This window comes from Podarcis vaucheri, assembly GCF_965113315.1.
Source record: "Podarcis vaucheri genome assembly, chromosome: 10".
Taxonomy (NCBI): Eukaryota; Metazoa; Chordata; class Lepidosauria; order Squamata; family Lacertidae; genus Podarcis; species Podarcis vaucheri.
The window spans coordinates 15,053,802-15,073,394 of record NC_138748.1 but is presented as its reverse complement, the minus strand read 5'-3'; the positions used below and the strand labels follow the sequence as shown (position 1 = coordinate 15,073,394).

General features: G+C 44.3%; 1 protein-coding gene across 3 annotated transcripts in view; it reads right to left on the bottom strand.

Annotated features, from left to right (window-relative positions):
- Positions 1-19,593, bottom strand: part of GRM8 (glutamate metabotropic receptor 8) — a 585,307-nt gene that overhangs the window by 544,402 nt on the left and 21,312 nt on the right. The gene's annotated exons all lie outside the window — the stretch shown is intronic.

Genomic DNA, 19,593 nt, shown 5'->3' with positions numbered 1-19,593 from the left:
CCACACTCCACATTTATACATAGCGCTGTCCTCCCACTGCACAGCTGACCTATTTTAAACTTGTTTTACCCGTCAAGACCAAAGGAACACTGTGAACTGCAGTTATGTGATGATGCCATCCTTCAAAGATGAGAAGCCTCCCCCTGAGTTCTTGTACCATGCTTGGGGTTAAGGGGAGGTGGGGCAAGCCACATGTGGCAATTAAACCAAATCAACTTTGACAGACCCTCCGAGTGTCCCTATTTTCCAGAGACAATCCCAGATTTACAGAAGCCATCCCGGTTTCTGATTTGATCCCAGAATGTCCTGCTTTTCCTTAGCACATCCCTATTTTCCTCAGAGAAATGTTGGCTATGCTACTCCTGAGCCAAGGAGATAAGTACCTTAACTACAGTGGTACCTCAGGATGCGAATGGGATCCATTCCGGAGCCCCGTTCGCATCCTGAAGCGAATGCAACCTGCAGCTGCACAGCTGCACATATGCAGGTCGCGATTCACTGCTTCCGCGCATGCGCATGATGTCATTTTGACCGCCTGTGCATGCGCAAGTGGCAAAACCCGGAAGTAATGCGCTCTGTTACTTCTGGGTCACCGTGGAGTGCAACCCGAAAGCGCTCAACCTGAAGCATATTCAACCCGAGGTATGACTGTATACAGTGGTACTTCGGTTTAAGAACAGTCCTGTTTACGAACGATTTGGTTTACAAACTCCAAAAACTGGAAGTAGTGTCCTGGTTTGAGAACTTTACCTCGGTCTAAGAACAGAATCCGAATGGTGGAAGGGCACTGGTGGCGGGAGGCCTCATTAGGGAAAGAACACCTCAGTTTAAGAATGGTTTTGGTTTAAGAACGGACTTCTGGAACGGATTAAGTTAATAAACTGAGATACCACTATACAACTTTTGGAAGGTATATGAAGGCCACCCTGTATAGGGAAGATTTTTTTTTATGTGTAATGTTTTATTGTGTTTTTATGTGTTGGAAGCCACCCAGAGTGGAATGATTATAGAATAGGACATCCCTATTTTTATCGGGTATGCATTGGAGTGTATGGCAAATGCAATATTCAGTACAAATAAGGACTGAACGTCTAAACGTGCATCTATAAATTAAATTATAGTGTTAGGTTGCAATCCTAATGCCACTGACCTGGGAGTAAGCGCCACTAAATTCCATAGGACTTACTTCTGAGTAGACCTGGTAGGCTAACACTGCTAGTGGTTGCAGTGCTCTCTCTCTCTCTCTTGTTCAATCTTTCTTTGCCTTGCTAGAGAGAAAGACTGGGAATTCAAGCCCAAGGAGTCAAATGCCAGCTTGCATAGTCCCAAAAATTGGACTCCGTGGGCCACTTATTCCCTGCTCGGTGCAAACTGAGTATACACAAATGTAATTCAATTGCATTTTGTGGAGCAAGTGCCAGTTAACAGTGCAGAAAGCCTCAGAAGCATCAGACTTCAAATTTAGTGTGACGGGCTGAAATGAACAAATATATATATATATATTATTTTTGCCAGAGACAGGAGCTTGGGGGAAGCTCCCTGCTGTGCTTCACTTGTTGTAGTCAATCGCTAGATTTGCATGGTAGGAAGGAGCTCAGCATAGCCCTAGGACAATATTAGCCTGTACTAAATCCAGAGGCACCTGCATTCATGAGCTTTATGGGCCCCTTATCAATTTGCCTTTCTGCCACAGATAATGACTCATCTGTTGCTATGCGTTTGTAAGCCAGTATCTCAGATGCTGCTGCTGCGGCCAAACTCAGTTGACTTTCCCAAAATGGAGAGAGGAGCCATTGCTTCCTGGCTCCAAGTCAGGATTCTAGAGTCTGTCTTCTCTGAAGGACTCCCAATCCCTACATTTCTCTATCAAATTAACTGATGGTCAGATATGCTGCTGTACTCACAAACAGGACTCACAAACATTTCCTGAATGAGGGCTGCAAGCACATGGAGAAGAAGTGGTCTATAGTCCATGGCCACATGGTTTCTTGGCAGACTTTTCCTTTTTGTATGGCCTAGGAGCCTAATGCATATTGCACACCTGACAAGAATCTTATTTCCTGGATTGGAGGGGGGAGAGCAAAATAATTGATGTGATGCCAGACTATGTGAATTTCCTGGTTGGAGGAGAAGTTGAAAACAAAACAAACAAGGGCTTCACTGTCAGAAAGAGCTTATGAACCTAGCAGTGTTCATTCTGGAATGAATGATGGAGAGCAGAAGTGAGCATCCATCTTTTTTTGTGTCAAAAGCAGGGTATGAGCAGGGTAACCAATATGGTCCCTCTCAAATGTGGTTGGGCTCCAGTTCCCATCACTCCAAGCCAGCATGGCCAATGAAGAGCAGCACCCTTTTGGCTATCCCTGCTCAAGTCAACTGAACAGTTCATTTCAGGGTTGTTGTTGTTGTTTAGTTGTTTAGTCGTGTCCGACTCTTTGTGACCCCATGGACCAGAGCACGCCAGGCACTCCTGTCTTCCACTGCCTCCCACAGTTTGGTCAAACTCATGCTGGTAGCTTTGAGAACACTATCCAACCATCTTGTCCTCTGTCGTCCCCTTCTCCTTGTGCCCTCAATCTTTCCCAACATCAGGGTCTTTTCCAGGGAGTCCAGGAAGTGGCCAAAGTATTGGAACATCAGCTTCAGGAGCTGTCCCCAGTGAGCGCTCAGGGCTGATTTCCTTCAGAATGGATAGGTTTGATCTTCTTGCAGTCCATGGGACTCTCAAGAGTCTCCTCCAGCACCATAATTCAAAAGCATCAACTCTTCGGCTATGGTCCAGCTCTCACTTCCATACATCACTACTGTGAAAACCATAGCTTAAACTATACGGACCTTTCATTTCAGGGTACAGACCAACAATCCTGGCTTTCAGGAACAAGCATCAGACCAGCATACTCTTTTTTTTTTTTTTTTGTCCGGAAACTTGGGAATTACTCTGGCGTTCCCTTTTACATTCAAAATTGGAAACTCTGAGGAACAAAGTGCAGTTTAAGGTATACTAACACTGACGCGGGTGGCGCTGTGGGTTAAAGCCTCAGCGCCTAGGGCTTGCCGATCGAAAGGTCGGCGGTTCGAATCCCCGCGGCGGGGTGCGCTCCCGCTGTTCGGTCCCAGCGCCTGCCCACCTAGCAGTTCGAAAGCACCCCCGGGGGCAAGTAGATAAATAGGTACCGCTTACCAGCGGGAAGGTAAACGGCGTTCCGTGTGCGGCTCTGGCTCGCCAGAGCAGCGATGTCACGCTGGCCACGTGACCCGGAAGTGTCCCCGGACAGCGCTGGCCCCCGGCCAATAAATGTGAGATGGGCGCACAAACCCCACAGTCTGTCAAGACTGGCCCGTTCGGGCAGGGGTACCTTTACCTTTACCTTTAACATTAGTATCATAGAATTGTAGAGTTGGAAGGGACCCCAAGAATCTTAATTAAACGTCCATGACAGATGACCATCCAACCTCTGCCTTAAAACCTCCAAGGAAGGAGAGTCCACAACCTCCCGATAGAGACCATTCCACAGTCAAACAGCTCTTACTGTTGTAAAATTTTCCTAAACTAGGGCTGAAACCAGGATTTCAAAGGTGTCCAGGATCTTAGGCAAGGCAATCGAAAAATCATGGGTTTTTTTGGGGGGAGGCAGGGTTCCTTAAAAAGCTCAATAACTTTTGGGGTGTCCTGGCAACCCTATCTAAGCCAGAGTTTCCCATTTCAAATAATAAATTCTTAGGCAAGCCAGGACTAAGTGCAGACCCAATGTTAATTATCATTACAGGCAACTTTCAACTTGCACACATTTAACTTTTGCGCATTCAGCTTTACCCACTCAGCAAAAAAATAAAAATGAAATGAAAATTGAATGAAAAAGTGGGTGGGAAGGGGGCAGGCATGGAGGGAGAAGACTTTGGCAACCCCACCCACCATTGAACCCAATGTGTTTTGTCTAAACTCAATTTTGGCTTCCATGTGCTATCCCCAGTACGTAACTGTGACGTTAACATATGAGAGTGCTGGAGGTGAAATAGTTAAACAGATTACCCAATCAGGACCCAGGGGGTGGAGTCAGAGGGACTATAAAACCAGCTCTGGGAGGGGTGAAGGGGGGAGTTCATTGGGAGTTGGGTGGTTGGTTGGAGTGGGAGTGAATTGGGATAGAGTCTATGGGTAGGTTGAGTTAGTGTAGTGAAATAAGCTGAGTCAGGACCAGTTAGGAGCTAGGAAGACAAGTAAATATCTGAGAGGTGGTTTAGTGAGTGAGAGTAGGTAGTGGAAGTTATAGGTCTGGATAGGCACCCCATGATTGTAATTGACCAATACCATCTATGAAACCACACGCTTGTTAAACTGCAATAAAGAAACAGAAGTTTATGTTCCAATTTAGCCCTGACTGGACTCAGCATTGTCCCAGGTAGGGCCTGGGTGGTGGCAGTGAGAAATAAAGTGGTGGCACAGGGATCAATAGACAGTGAAAGGTCCGGGGACCCTGTGTGATCGCCACAGTAACCCCTGCATAAATAGAGTCGCCTGTGTTGCACAACCAGCACTTGTTGTCATTAGGAGAGTAAAGCTTATGGTTCAGATTATGCTCATGTATCTGAGACAACTTCCCCAGACACTGCATGTCCTGTTGCTATCATGATCTTTGCTAAAGAGGTAAATGACACTGGGCACCCTCCGAGATCTGAAAGCAAGAGCCACACTTTTGTTGCCTGTCACCTTTGTCCAGCTGACAGATTGCTCCTCTTCTGCAGTGGAGGTAGAGAGAGAGAAATCTGCTTTGCTTTTACTGTGCCATGCTGGGCTAGGAGGAGGGGGTGGGGAATGAACATAAGGCAATGGGGGGGAGAGCTATTTTAGTTACAATGTGCTCGCCAGGGACCTGGTGTGGCATCTGTGGCTCTCTGCAGCACCAGCAAATAGAAGTTTACTTCAGACGAACATTACACTTAGATGAAATGGTAGTGCAGGGCATTTTCATCTTAAACTGTAACCCAGTATAGGTTTTATTGGTGGTTGGCTGTATGATGTACAGAACTGGAGACTATGGGACATTTAACGGTGAGCACCAGCAACACCCAAAGTCCAAAATATTACTACCTGCCAACCCAATCTCTGAGCAGTGCAGTATTCCAGGAATTCCAGGATCCTACCTGGGTTTCAGTTTCTCTTGGAATGAGGCATGGCAGAGAAGGCAGTGTTTCTATAATATGTGCATACAGTGGTACCTCGGGTTACATACACTTCAGGTTACATACGCTTCAGGTTACAGACTCTGCTAACCCAGAAATAGTGCTTCAGGTTAAGAACTTTGCTTCAGGATGAGAACAGAAATCGCACGGCGGCAGCGCGGCAGAAGCAGGAGGTCCCCTTAGCTAAAAGTGGTGCTTCAGGTTAAGAACAGTTTCAGGTTAAGTACAGACCTCCGGAACGAATTAAGTACTTAACCCGAGGTACCACTATATATGCAAACTGAGCCTATGATGGAGGGGTTCACCGCATTAACACCCCCAAGAGGGCCTTGCTTCCCCCATAACCCCCAACCTTGAATTCGAACGGAAACATCCCTCTTACTCTCCATGGCTTCCCAGTCTGAAACTTTGCTTCTAGCATCTAGCTCACATCACTCAACTCCCAGCTCTGGCTTTTTGTCTTTCTAACTGCCAGCCCACTCGTTTGCTCTCTGGTACAAACCGCTCGCTTTGTTCCCATATTGGCCCATTAACCAGGCTTTCACCTCATCAGGAAGCTACCCTGGTTATTCCAAGAATTAGAAGGGGGACCAGAGATACATTTCCCAGCAGGGGAGAAGGGGTCATTAAAGTCATAAAAATTTAAGAAAAACACTGCCAAATCAAATCAAAAGCCCATCTAGTCCTATATCCTATTCTCTTAGCAACCAACCAGATGCCTGTGATCAACTTGCAAACAGGTCCTGACTACAACAGTATTGTATGATGGGGTTTCATTTAAGAAATATTAGGATATGTTCCCAAATCACTCTGTGCTCGCTCTGCTTTAAACTGCCACAGGGTTCCAAGCTGCTTCAGATAATATGAAATTCTGTGTTCCCCATTCCCTATAATAACCTCTTCCACTTTCGGCAAAGCTGGTAAAATTTACGGGCACAAGAGCTTGCCTAGAGTAGATTAAGCCCTCCCAAAATGCAGACAAATAGGTTCATGGGCTTTTAAAAGTAAAATGGATTCACTCTGTGGTAAATAAAAATTCTATAGTTCAGCTCTGTGCTGATCTTTTGTCTGCCCAGAACTTCCAACATTCATTTGATGACTCCGGGTTCTAGCTTCAGGAGAGAGGGAAAACAAATTATGCCTATTTACTTTTTTCACACTGTGCGTAATTCCATACACCTCTGTCAATACACCCTTGCTCAATTTCCCCCTAAACTAAGCTAAAAAGCCCCAAATGCTGTGACTTTTACTCATCCAGTGATGTCTGCTGATTGGCAGGTGGGTGCACACCCGCCAACATTTCTCCGATGAAAATAGGGGCATCCTATTCCAACTTCCAACACATATAAAAGCACAATAAAATATTGAACATTAAAAAAACTTCCCTATACAGTGGTACCTCGGGTTACATACGCTTCAGGTTACATACGCTTCAGGTTACAGACTCCACTGACCCAGAAATAGTACCTCGGGTTAAGAACTTTGCTTCAGGATGAGAACAAAAATTGTGCAGCGGCAGCACAGCAGCAGCAGGAGGTCCTATTAGCTAAAGTGGTGCTTCAGGTTAAGAACAGTTTCAGGTTAAGAACGGACCTCCGGAACGAATTAAGTACGTAACCAGAGGTACCACTGTACAGGCCTGTCTTGAGATGTCTTCTAAAGGTTGTATAGTTACTTATCTCCTTGGCTCGGGGGATACATAATTCCATACCCTCCAACATTTCTTCAATGAGTGCTCACTGGAAGGACAGATCATAAAGCTGAGGCCACCTCATGAGAAGAGAAGACTCCCTGGAAAAAACCCTGATGTTGGGAAAGATGGAGGGCACAAGGAGAAGGGGAAAACAGAGATGGTTGGACAGTGTTCTTGAAGCTACCAGCATGAGTTTGACCAAACTGCGGGAGGCAGTGGAAGACAGGAGTGCCTGGCATGCTCTGGTCCATGGGGTCACGAAGAGTTGGACACGACTAAGCGACTAAACAACAACAACAAACAAAGGAAAAGCAGGACATTCCAGGATCAAATCAGGACTGTAAATCCAGGACTGTCCCTGGAAAATTGGGACACATGCAAAATAACCAATGCAGTTGATAGCCTTCAAATAAACTATCCATGTACAGTACATTCATAAAATTCCCCATTGTGCCTAACAAGTGTTCCCTGATTCACACAATCTGATCCTCACAAATGGCTGGCCTATGGCACTTCAAATTGCGGGTTTGAGTTCCTGTTACGGCACACTCTTTCTCGCACAAAGGGAGACAAATTCCTATGTACAGAAAACCAAACGTCAAGGAGAAGTTTCGCTGCAGCAAGCATGCCACATAGCTAATGCATAAACTGGGCCTCAGCCAGAGGAAATCAAGTTTCTCCTCTCCATTTGTGCATCTCCTTATAAAGGGCAGAGTTTATTCTGCACTAAATAAATAAATTCAGCACCAAATCAATAACAATTCTGTGCCGAAGGAAGCTGAGTTCTGTGACCTGCATTACAAACTCAGTGCATTTCCAGAGTCCCTCTTATTTTGCATAAGCTATTTTGCATAACATATTCTGGTTTTGCTAGTATTGTAGAGGAGCAAGGAGCTATGATAAGCCCAAGTCCTGCCCCCAAACATGGGAAATTATATTCAGGCATCCTTCTAGTTTCTGGAATTGTCACAGGCCTGGGCCACACACTTTCAAGAATAGTTTTGCAGCTGCTAAGGACTACAGACTTGATCTTTTTAAATTTTAAAAATACAAGACATATGAAATGAGAGGTTGAGGTCACTGTGTCCCATTGTCTTGAATGTTCGCTTCAACCAGGATTTTAATTGGCTCCATCTCCTCCTAGCGAAACCTTCAAATTAAAGCAAAATAAAACCACTAAGAAGAATGGGATACACTGGTTCAAGGGAAAGAAGTATAATATAATATATAACACTTCAGGATCAGTTATGACACCAGATACACATGAGAGTTAATTTTGGAATTGGAGATAAGTTGTGTGGTTTCCAATTTCATGCATCCTTTCAATTTTTCACATAATTTCACACTATAACAGTTTGGGACGCATCTGGATGTTTAACTTTCCTCTGAGTTTAAGTGCACAATAAAATCTGTTCACATCATTATGGTAAGTTATCAAGCATCGGTTGCATCTGCCTGTACGTTCAAGCTCCATCAATACTGCCATGAGCTGAGCAGAATCATATCGCCACGGACCTCTACAAAAAGGAGCAACTGGGACAAGACAAACTAGCACTCACGCTATGACTACAGTGCAGGTTGTGTGTTACAGTTGTGCATGTGATGTGCAACTAATATATGGTGCTAAGGTTGTACAACAAGTGTGAGGAACCGTTGGCCCTCCAGATGTTGTGATACTGTAGCCCCAACCAGCATGGCCAATGGCCAGGAATGATGGGAGTAGCAGTTCAGCAACATCTGGAGGATCAAAGTTTCCCCATACCTGTTGTACAGGCTCAAACCAAACTCAAAAAGAAGACTATAGGAAGCATTAGCCTCTCCACTTTCTCTGCATAGCTCACCTGTGGCTGTAATCAGATTCTGAACCTGAGAATCCGGTATGTGTTTTTTCACTCCCACTCATAGCACAGAAACGTCCTCTGACACCTAACAGACACCAGAAAGGGTGAATCATGTTCATGACACCTAGGGTGTAAAAGTCTACAATCTCCTGCAAAACCCCAAATTAATGCACTGTTAAGTTGACACTCCTTCAGCTCAAGAAAATTAACACAAATTAATGTTGATGCTAATCAATCCAAGCAATGTACATGGAATTTGAAAATCAATTATCTCTTCCAAGTGCGGTAAAATATTTAGTGCAGTGTTTTGGCACTGGGAGTTGGATTGTGCTCCCTGAACCCTTTGCTGTGTGCTCACATCTCCGAAGAAAGAACATTAGTCTGCAAAACTAGTCATATTTTGTTTGCAGTAACTCACAGGGAACTGACTGGACGTATTTCTGAGTATTCATGCACAGGAATTCATTAGCTATTGCACCGAAGGCCCAGGGCATTTTTTCAGCCACAACTCGCTGGAACTCAGTTCCAGCTCCTCTTAGGTGGGCGCCATTGCCATTATACGAGAACAAGGGAAGCATACATGGTGAGTTCCGGCACCTTTTTTTCTAGAAAAATAGCACTGTCAAAGCCCATTGAAGTTCATGGGGTTGAAAGTAATCACAAGTAACTTACTGCACTGGTTTCAGTAGAACTTTAGAACGATAACTTTCCATTAGATTTGGACCACAGCATCTCTGATAGACCACTGATTGGATTATTGTTTATGATATTTAAATGTGGCACTGCCAAAATAACGAGCACTGAAGTAACTGGTGTCAGTCAGTATTCTCTCACACACAAAGAACAAAGGCAACCAAGTAAAAACAAATGTTCCTACTTGCTAAAAAGAAAAAGTCAGTTGAAATATACCAAAATTAGCAGCACGCAAATACCCAAATATCGCTTCCAGGTCATGCAATGTAAAACTTGCATATCCATCTTCACATCAAAAGAAGCATGCCTCCAGTTCAAAATAGAACCAATGAACATCATAATGTGGGTGGAGATATGCAGTTGGATTTACATCTTTGGCCCAATACACAGGATTCTGTTGTTATCAAGAGAAAGCTTTATTGTTGAGCCGTTCAACCTGGATTCAGTTTGTACAGACCCTCTGACATGGCACTTGACACTCTCTCAATTTTGCTCAACTTTGAATTATCCACACGCACATACATTAAGATCATCTCAGACCAAGATCTCGGTGTCCCCATTTTTTGTGGTTACATGGGGTGTCTAGTGAGAACAGTACATTCTCTGTGATGGCACCCCAACCATGAACTACCTTTCACCTCCTGCCTTCTTCACTATCTTTTAGGTATCAGGTGAAAACTTATTTTTGCAAGCCGCCTTGCCAATGATGTCAGAAAGATGGAGCATTCGTGTGGTGTAGTGGTTAAGAGCGGTAGTCACGTAATCTGGGAAACCGGGTTCGCGTCTCCGCTCCTCCACATGCAGCTGCTGGGTGACCTTGGGCCAGTCACACTTCTGTGAAGTCTCTCAGCCCCACTCACCTCACAGAGTGTTTGTTGTGGGGGAGGAAGGGAAAGGAGAATGTTAGCCGCTTTGAGACTCCTGAAGGGGAGTGAAAGGCGGGATATCAAATCCAAACTCTTCTTCTTCTTCTTCTTAACAAAAATAAATAAATGTCTGCAACATGTCTCTCATTTAGCTTGAATGAGGAATTAAATGTAATAATAATAATTATAATAATTTTTTATTTATACCCTGCCCTCCCCGGCCAGAGCCGGGCTCAGGGCGGCTAACACCAGTAAAATTACAATAAAATCATAATGGGGGGGGGAACCAAATTAAAATACGGGTTAAAATACAATTTAAAATGCAGCCTCATTTTAATAGTAGCCCATAGATCAAAACCATAAGGGGAGGGAAACATAAGGGTCAGACTGAGTCCAAACCAAAGGCCAGGGAGAACAGCTCTGTTTTGCAGGCCCTGTGGAAAGATGTCAAGTCCCACAGGGCCCTAGTCTCTTGTGACAGAGCGTTCCACTAAGTCGGGGCCAGTACTGAAAAGGCCCTGGTCCTAGTTGAGACCAATCTAACCACCTTGCGAGTTGGAACCTCCAAGGTGTTGTCATTTGTGGACCTTAAGGTCCTCCACAGGGCATACCAGGAGAGGTGATCCCGTAGGTACGTGTGTCCTAGGCCACATAGGGCTTTAAAGGTCAAAACCAGCACCTTAAACCTGACCCTGTACTCCACCGGGAGCCAGTGCAGTTGGTAAAGCACTGGATGAATGTGATCCCACGGCAAGGACCCCGTAAGGAGCCTCACCGCGGCATTCTGCACCCGCTGGAGTTTCTGGGTCAGCTTCAAGGGCAGCCCTGTTACAATAATCAAGCCTGGAGGTGACCGTCTCATGGATCACTGTGGCCAGATCAGGGCGAGAAAGGTAAGGGACCAACTGCTTAATATGGCGGATATGGGAAAATGCCACCTTTGCTGTACACATCAGCTGATGAAAATAACGGCAGGCTAGATTGGAAGGCAGGGGATTCAAACACCCTGAAGTTCCTTACTGATGCCAAAGAGTCGGCATCAGTTTAGCAAGTCTAAATTAGCAGCCTTTGCAACAGCATCCACTTCCCCAAGATCATGTAAACACACTGTTTGGAGACAAATTTATACTAGGTACAATGTGGGTGTACAAGAAAGAGGCAAAATGAACAATCCCCTGCACTAATTGGAATGATTACAATCTCTTTCATGTGGATAGTAGGAGGACTGACTGATAAGAAAGGCGTCTTCAGAAGCAACCAGAGTGCGGCTTCTTTCTCCATGAAGCTCCAGTGTGTATATAGATTAATCACAGGATTTAATCATTACTGGGCGGAGTAGGGAGTTCCCCGTTGCTGTTATGTTCTTGTTTAACAAAGATAGTACAGTTCTTGCCTAGCTGTGAGATTGGTGTATCTTCTAAGCCTTCAGGGACACTTGAGAAAGATCAAGGAAGCCTATACATTTTTGCCCATCTCAATGATGCAATTGGAGCAAAGCATTAATTTACTTATACCTACTTTTGAATCAAGTAGTCTTCAAGGCAGCTTACATCAGGATGCAATAAATCAACACATACACACACACTCCCAAAAACACTCACAAAGCATGCATTACTTGTGTGATCAAGAGATGCAGGGAAAATCCTAGGCATCATGAGTGAGGGATGCCAAGTTTTCACCTTGTTATTAGGTAAAGGTAAAGTACCCCTGACAGTTAAGTCCAGTCGCGAATGACTGAATGACTCTGGGGTTGCGGTGCTCATCTCGCTTTAATGGCGGAGGGAGCTGACATTTGTCCGCAGTTTTTCTGGGTCATGTGGCCAGCATGACTAAGCCGCTTCTGGTGAAACCAGAGCAGCTCACGGAAATGCCGTTTACCTTCCCACTGCAGCGGTACCCATTTATCTACTTGTACTTTGATGTGCTTTCGAACTGCTAGGTTGTCTGGAGCTGGGACCGAGCAACGGGAGCTCACCCCGTCGCGGGGATTCGAACCGCCGACTTTCCGATCGGCAAGCCCTAGGCTCAGCCCCTAAAAGGTTGTTAGCCTTTAGGTTGTTAGGTTGTTGGCTCATGAGTGGCTGTGGCTAAGGAGACAGGTCTGCGCAATACACAGCAAGCAATAAAAACATGGAGCAGCAGTCATTATGTTTTATCCCTCTAAGAGCAGCATTACAGAACGACTATATGTGAACAGGTGTTATGCAAACAGCCACTTATTGCAGAAGTGAGAAAAAGCAGCCTCAGAAAAGAGTGATTTGGAGTGGGAAAGCAGCAGTAGGCAGGTTCAGTTTGTCTCTGCTCCTCTCCACCCCCCACTCTCTGCAAAAAAAACCCCTCCCTGCTTGCAGCTGCTCATCCTCCCCATGGTTCGGTAGAGAACGGGGAATATGTATCTGAAGCCTTGGGAGAGGTGGTCAGAGGTGGTTTTTCAGCAGAAAATTGGCAGGCATGCAGAATCATTAAACATCTTAGAGACACCATTTCCCCACAGACCCAGTTGCTGGAAATCACAAGTGAGGAGATTGCTATTGCTTGCAGGGTTTTCATAAGAACCGGTTGGCCACTGGGGGAACAAGATGCTAGACTAGACGGGCCATTAGCCTAAACCAGCAGGACTCTCCTTACTTTCTTATGAAAGCCATTGCCTGCATCCACACTCTGGGTGGCTTCCAACATATATAAAATCATAATAAAGCATGAAACATTTTTTTTTAAAAAAAAAAACCTTCCCTATACAGGGCTGCCTTCAGATGTCTTCCAAAGATTGTATAGTTACATATCTCCTTGGCTCGGAGGTTGCATAACTCCATACCCTCCAACATTTCTCCAAGGAAAATAGGGACATTCTGGGATCAAATCAGAAACCAGGATGGCTTCTGTAAATCCAGGACTGTCCCTGGAAAATAGGGAACTGTCCATGGAAAAGAGGGTCTGTTTATTCCCCTTTTGTTCTTCCTATATATCAGGCTTCCTCAACCTCGGCCCGCCATATGTTTTTGGCCTACAACTCCCATGATCCCTAGCTAGCAGGACCAGTGGTCAGGGAGGATGGGAATTGTAGTCTCAAAACATCTGGAGGGTTGAGGTTGAGGAAGTCTGTTATAGATCTTCACTCATCCCTTCTTCCCTGTTAGGGGTCCACCATTTTGTGGTTTGCCTCAGGTGCCAAAATGCATTGGGCCTGCCCTGACTGTAAGTCAACACCAAACTATGCATTGCATTTGGCTAGGGACTGTGGCTTGCAAGGGATAAATAAACACGATATTGGGTTTGCAAAAGCATTTGACTGTGTCGACCACAGCAAACTATGGTAAGTTCTTAACGAAATGGGAGTGCCTGATCACCTCATCTGCCTCCTGAGAAGTCTCTATGTGGGACAAAAAGCTACAGTTAGAACTGGATATGGAACAACTGATTGGTTCCAAATTGGGAAAGGAGTACGACAAGGCTGTATATTGTCTCCCTGCTTATTTAACTTATATGCAGAATTCATCATGCGAAAGGCTGGGCTGAATGAATCCCTAGCCGGAATTAAGATTGCCGGAAGAAATATCAACAACCTCAGATATGCTGATGACACAACCTTAATGGCAGAAAGTGAGGAGGAATTAAAAAACCTTTTAATGAGGGTGAAAGAGGAGAGTGCAAAATATGGTCTGAAGCTCAACATCAAAAAAACAAAGATCATGGCCACTGGTCCCATCACCTCCTGGCAAATAGAAGGGGAAGAAAAGGAGGCAGTGAGAGATTTTACTTTCTTGGGTCCCATGATCACTGCAGATGGTGACAGCAGTCACGAAATTAAAAGACGCCCACTTCTTGGGAGAAAAGCAGAGACATCACCTTGCTGACAAAGGTCCATATAGTTAAAGCTATGGTTTTCCCAGTAGTGGTGTATGGAAGTGAGAGCTGGACCATAAAGAAAGCTGATCGTCAAAGAATTGATGCTTTTGAATTATGCTCCTTGAGAGTCCCATGGACTGCAAGAAGATCAAACCTATCCATTCTTAAGGAAATCAGCCCTGAGTGCTCACTGGAAGGACAGATCGTGAAGCTGAGGCTCCAATACTTTGGCCACCTCATGAGAAGAAGAGAAGACTCCCTGGAAAAGCCCCTGGTGTTGGGAAAGATTGAGGGCACAAGGAGAAGGGGACGACAGAGGATGAGATGGTTGGACAGTGTTCTTGATGCTACTAACATGAGTTTGACCAAACTGCGGGAGGCAGTGGAGGACAGGGGTGCCTTGTGTGCTCTGGTCCATGGGTTCATGAAGAGTCGGACACGACTAAACGACTGAACAACTAAACAACAACAGCAACATTGGGTTTGGATGTGATGCTAAGCTCTCTTTTTACTAATTTCTTCACACACTTCTGCAACAATTGAATATGGATATCAATCTTGCTCCTACTGATATGCCAAGAGCCAGAGTTATTCTTGGCCACAGCAGAGTGTGACAGTATGTTGGGAAATGGCTTTGGGAATGTGTAAGGGATGAGGTGGTTCTTGAGGAAGAGGAGGCTGAGACAGTGAACTGCCCCAGGTCTTTCAGGGAGTCTGGGCTTCAGCTTGAACTCATGTGATAAGATTCGCCAATGACAATATTGTGAAGAACAGAATGTTGATTTCCTCCATTCCAAAGCTATTTTGTGTACTTCTCAGGGATTAACTCTCAAACACCTATATACGCCCTAGAATACAAGTCCCTTCAAATATCATGTTCTAGGTTCTCCCCCACCCCACTCTCATTAAAGTTATTTTGCATGATCTATAATTAAAACCTGAAAGAGATGTCGCCTCCTTTTGCCAGCAACTGTGTTACATCAATTAAATGGGTAAGTAGGAGCTTCCCCAGAGGGGGGCACCATGTGACTCTGTATTGATTAAGACTGCAGTGGAATGTTATTTGCAATCTCATTGCATAATGGAAATCAGGAAGTAGCTGTCATGCTTTCAGAAGACAAATTGCTGCTATCGGAGACAATTCATAGGCTTCTCTCCTTCTTGCTGTTCTCAATGTGCAGCTAATGCATGTTCTACAGGGATTAGTTTCTAAAATCAGTCGACTTTGCTGTCTCCAATAGTAAAAATGAGGGAGAGCTGTAATCTAGTTGACCCTGCCTTAAGTGACCAAGATGTCTATCACTACTTCTGATTTATGTATTATTTAACTGGGGTAGAAAAGACTTGAGAAAAAGGAGCAGGCAATTAAAAAAGAGACAGGAATGTAATCAAGAGTGACTCAGATTTTTTTTTTTTGGGGGGGGGAGTTAAACTACCACCTAGACAGATCATTTTCAAACACTCATTTCTATAGCAGCATTTTTAAGGTATGAAAGAGTCATTCCCTGCAAACCTCTAAGCCAATACTCACAACCAATGCAATAAAGAAAAGGAGCGTTTTGAGCGTGCTTAGATGCTTTTATTCTATGCTGCACTCTCAGCCATATAAATATAAAAATGATTTCCATGATTCTAAGCACCCTATAGCATAATGATTCGGGAGGGTAGAGAAATGTGTCTCACATCCTTACTAAGCTATGCTGTTTGCCAGCTGAGCCCGAAAAGTTGCATTTCCTTCATCCTGATCTACTTCATAGGATTGCTGTATTCTCTATTGCCCAGGAGGGCTTAAGTTATAAGATTTAGCTAGAGAGCCTTTGGAAAAATGACTTGATGGTAAGAGCAGCTCAGCAATGGCGACCAGTGCCCTAAAGGGGTGGTGGCTTCTCTCTTGCCAGAGGTCTATAAGCAGAGGCAAACTAAGTTCCTCCTTATGAGGAATGGCTAAGGGAGCTGGGCATGTTTAGCCTGGAGAAGAGGAGGTTAAGGGGTGATATGATAGCCATGTTCAAATATATAAAAGGATGTCATATAGAGGAGGGAGAAAGGTTGTTTTCTGCTGCTCCAGAGAAGCGGACACGGAGCAATGGATCCAAACTACAAGAAAGAAGATTCCACCTAAACATTAGGAAGAACTTCCTGGCAGTAAGAGCTGTTCGACAGTGGAATTTGCTGCCAAGGAGTGTGGTGGAGTCTCCTACTTTGGAGGTCTTTAAGCAGAGGCTTGACAACCATATGTCAGGAGTGCTCTGATGGTGTTTCCTGCTTGGCAGGGGGTTGGACTCGGTGGCCCTTTTGGTCTATTTCAACTCTATGATTCTTTCTATGAAAATGTCTTTTTATTGTGCATTCTATGATTCTATGATTCTAAGTGTGCTCTCATTCTGGACTTCCTACATTAAGCAGTTGGTGTTATTCAGGTCCCTTCCAGTTCTATGATTCTAAAACCACTTTCCAGAAATCTGTGGGCAATGGCAAGATACAAATATGAACAATATTTCTTATAAGCCTTCACTGATCTGATCCTTTTCACTCATCGTGTCTGGCAGCAGCTGGAAAATTGCAGGCAAGTGAATTCACACCAGATGTGTTACTGCATCTCCAAGGAATGTCATGAGGAATGGCTGGGAAAAAAGCATCTCTTTCAAAACCATGTGTCTCAGTTAGGGATGTTAGAGATAGTCTGCATTTAAAGGCACATTTACCTAATTTGCACTTCCTGAAACAGGACACGAACCAGAAACGAAGCAGACCTTCAAATTTTGCAATGAAGTTCTCCAGTCAAGTGACGTGTACAAAATATGCATATACTGGGTAATGTATGCATAAAGATGCACATATTAGTGAAGGCAGCAGCGAACAATGTGTTAAATTATAGGAACCTGCTTTGCAAAAACATGCACTGGGCAAAAGTACAAGACGTGTATTTTAGAAGAAATTTGGTGAATTTTTGTGACTTACAAAAATTGCAAACTGATGTGGAAATGAAGAGAACGGAACTTAAGCGTGGAAAAACGGCAAAATGAAACTGAGACATTCATCCATCTCTAGTCTCCATGGTGTAAATATTCCTTTGGGTGACCTTGGACAGTTGCCAATGGAGAGTCAAACCCCTTCCTTGGCCTCTATAGCTTGACCATCCCTAAATGCTTAGAGCCATGTTGACCACCAGTGTGGAGGCTCCATGAGACAACTGTGCCATCCTCCAAAAAGAGAGCTTAATTCTTGGCAACTTAAGGAAGCATTCAGCACTGTCCCCCATCTCTTGTTTGAATCTTGTGGCTGAATTGCTAGCCAAATGCTAACTCCGGTTGTTGGACATTTTCATGTATGAATGAAAAGGATAGAACTTTCACAGTGTTCAGCTCAGACACTTTGCAGGCTTTGCAAATGGAAGCGGTTCACACATCTGTGTTTGTGTGTGGTATGTAGGCTTCATTATAAGCATGATCATTCCCAACAGAAGATGAGACGAGAACTGGCATAATAAGTGTCACTCCAGATAATAAGAGGCAGCATCCATGGTATGTACTGAAACCATCTAATGCACCATTATCTATTTACCATCCTGCAGGATTTAAAATTAAATGCTAGCTGCCTAATCAGTTCCAACTGAGTTTATTGATTAGGGCTCTGTCATCTGTCCACTGTGCTTGATGAGTCTAGAAGTGGCAGGTTTACCTTTCCACTGTTTATGCTCTAGGACATAATAAAGTATATGATGAAGGTAATCAATTACACGTCAACACAATTGTTGTTCTGAAGCAATCTGCTGGGACTCGTCTGGGAAAAATTATAACCTTGTGAAAATTAAGGAAGAGGCTGAGTTTCTCAGAGAAGTAATGACACTTCATTATATTTAATTTGGTTAGACATACGGATCAATATTTCCAGCATTCCAGGCATATTTGCCCATTTAAAAGATCCTCCCTGGTCCTCTTACAAGCAGATTTGTGTGTAAGACTTGGATCTGATTGTCCTATAATTGTGTTGTCAGACAGAGGTAGTCTAGAAGAACTTACAATTAAATACAGAAATAGCCTGAGCCACAACAGTGAATACACTTAAGTATTGATAGTTGCATCTACCTCAATTAAATGATCCATTAAGTTCACAGGTGCATAACCAAAGTTCTGCAAAACAAAAGTCTGCGCTAGCAATTGTTAAGCACACAATGGCTTCTGTTCTGCGCAAAGATCCCGTTCTGGATCCCCCAAGCCAAGCACAATTCAGAGCACTGTCCTTAACCTTTAAGTGAGGAAGAAGAGGAGGAGGAGGAGGAGGAGGAGGAGGAGGAGGAGGAGGAAGAAGAAGAAGAAGAAGAAGAAGAAGAAGAAGAAGAAGAAGAAGAAGAAGAAGAGGAAGAAGAGGAAGAGTAGTAGTAGTAGTAGTAGTTTGGATTTGATATCCCGCTGTATCACTACCCGAAGGAGTCTCAAAGCGGCTAACATTCTCCTTTCCCTTCCTCCCCCACAACAAACACTCTGCGAGGTGAGTGGGGCTGAGAGTCTTGAAAGAAGTGTGACTAGCCCAAGGTCACCCAGCAGCTGCATGTGGAGGAGCAGAGACGTGAACCCGGTTCACCAGATTATGAGACTACTGCTCTTAACCACTACACCACACTGGCTCTCCTTTTTTCTTCAGACCGAGGGCCAAATTCCATCCTGGACCACCTTCCAGGGGCCACATAACAGTGGAGTGCAGAGAGAGAGGTTAAAATGGTTAGAGCAATGAATGTAACTTTTGTCTTTGTATATAGACTGGTTTCTATATTCACACATTCATGCGCTCCTCTCTATCCCCCATCCAGACAAACAAGGGTTCAAGACACACTCTGGCCAGGCTGAGGAAAGTGTGTGCTCTAGGGAGAGTCCTAAAGGCCAAACAGAGAAGCGCAAATGGACACATTTGGCCCCCTAGACCTAAGGTCCCCCAGCCCTGCTTTAAAGCAAAAATATCTAAGGGTCTAAATGATTGCTTTTCCTCCCACACAAATCTGTCTGGGTAATAAGATCATCCTCTTAGGCCTGTCTGCAGGTCTGCATGCCATCAGGAGAAAGGTGGGTGTGACCAGAGAGAGAGTTGATTCAGTTGTGACTTCCCATCTTTGGTGTGGAATTCCCTCCCCAGGAAGGTTTCCCTGGCACTAACTCTGTTTTATTTTTATACTCAAGGGAATGCCTATTTTTTTTAATGCCAAAGCCATTTAGATTTATCAGTCTGTAGCAGGGTTTTTTACCTGGGAATTTAATCTGCCCTGCTGCGTTGAGGCATCATTTCTAACCCTATGTTGTTGTATTTTGTTATTATCCCATCTAGGCCACTCCTAAAGTTGTTTAAATGGACTTCTGCTTCAAAGGTTTCGAAAAAATATTACAACATAGTCACACAATCATGTCTAAGCAAAAACTTGTGATCATGTCTAAGCAAAAACTGGCTTGTAATGTGATCTTAAACCACTGAGCCCCTTGGG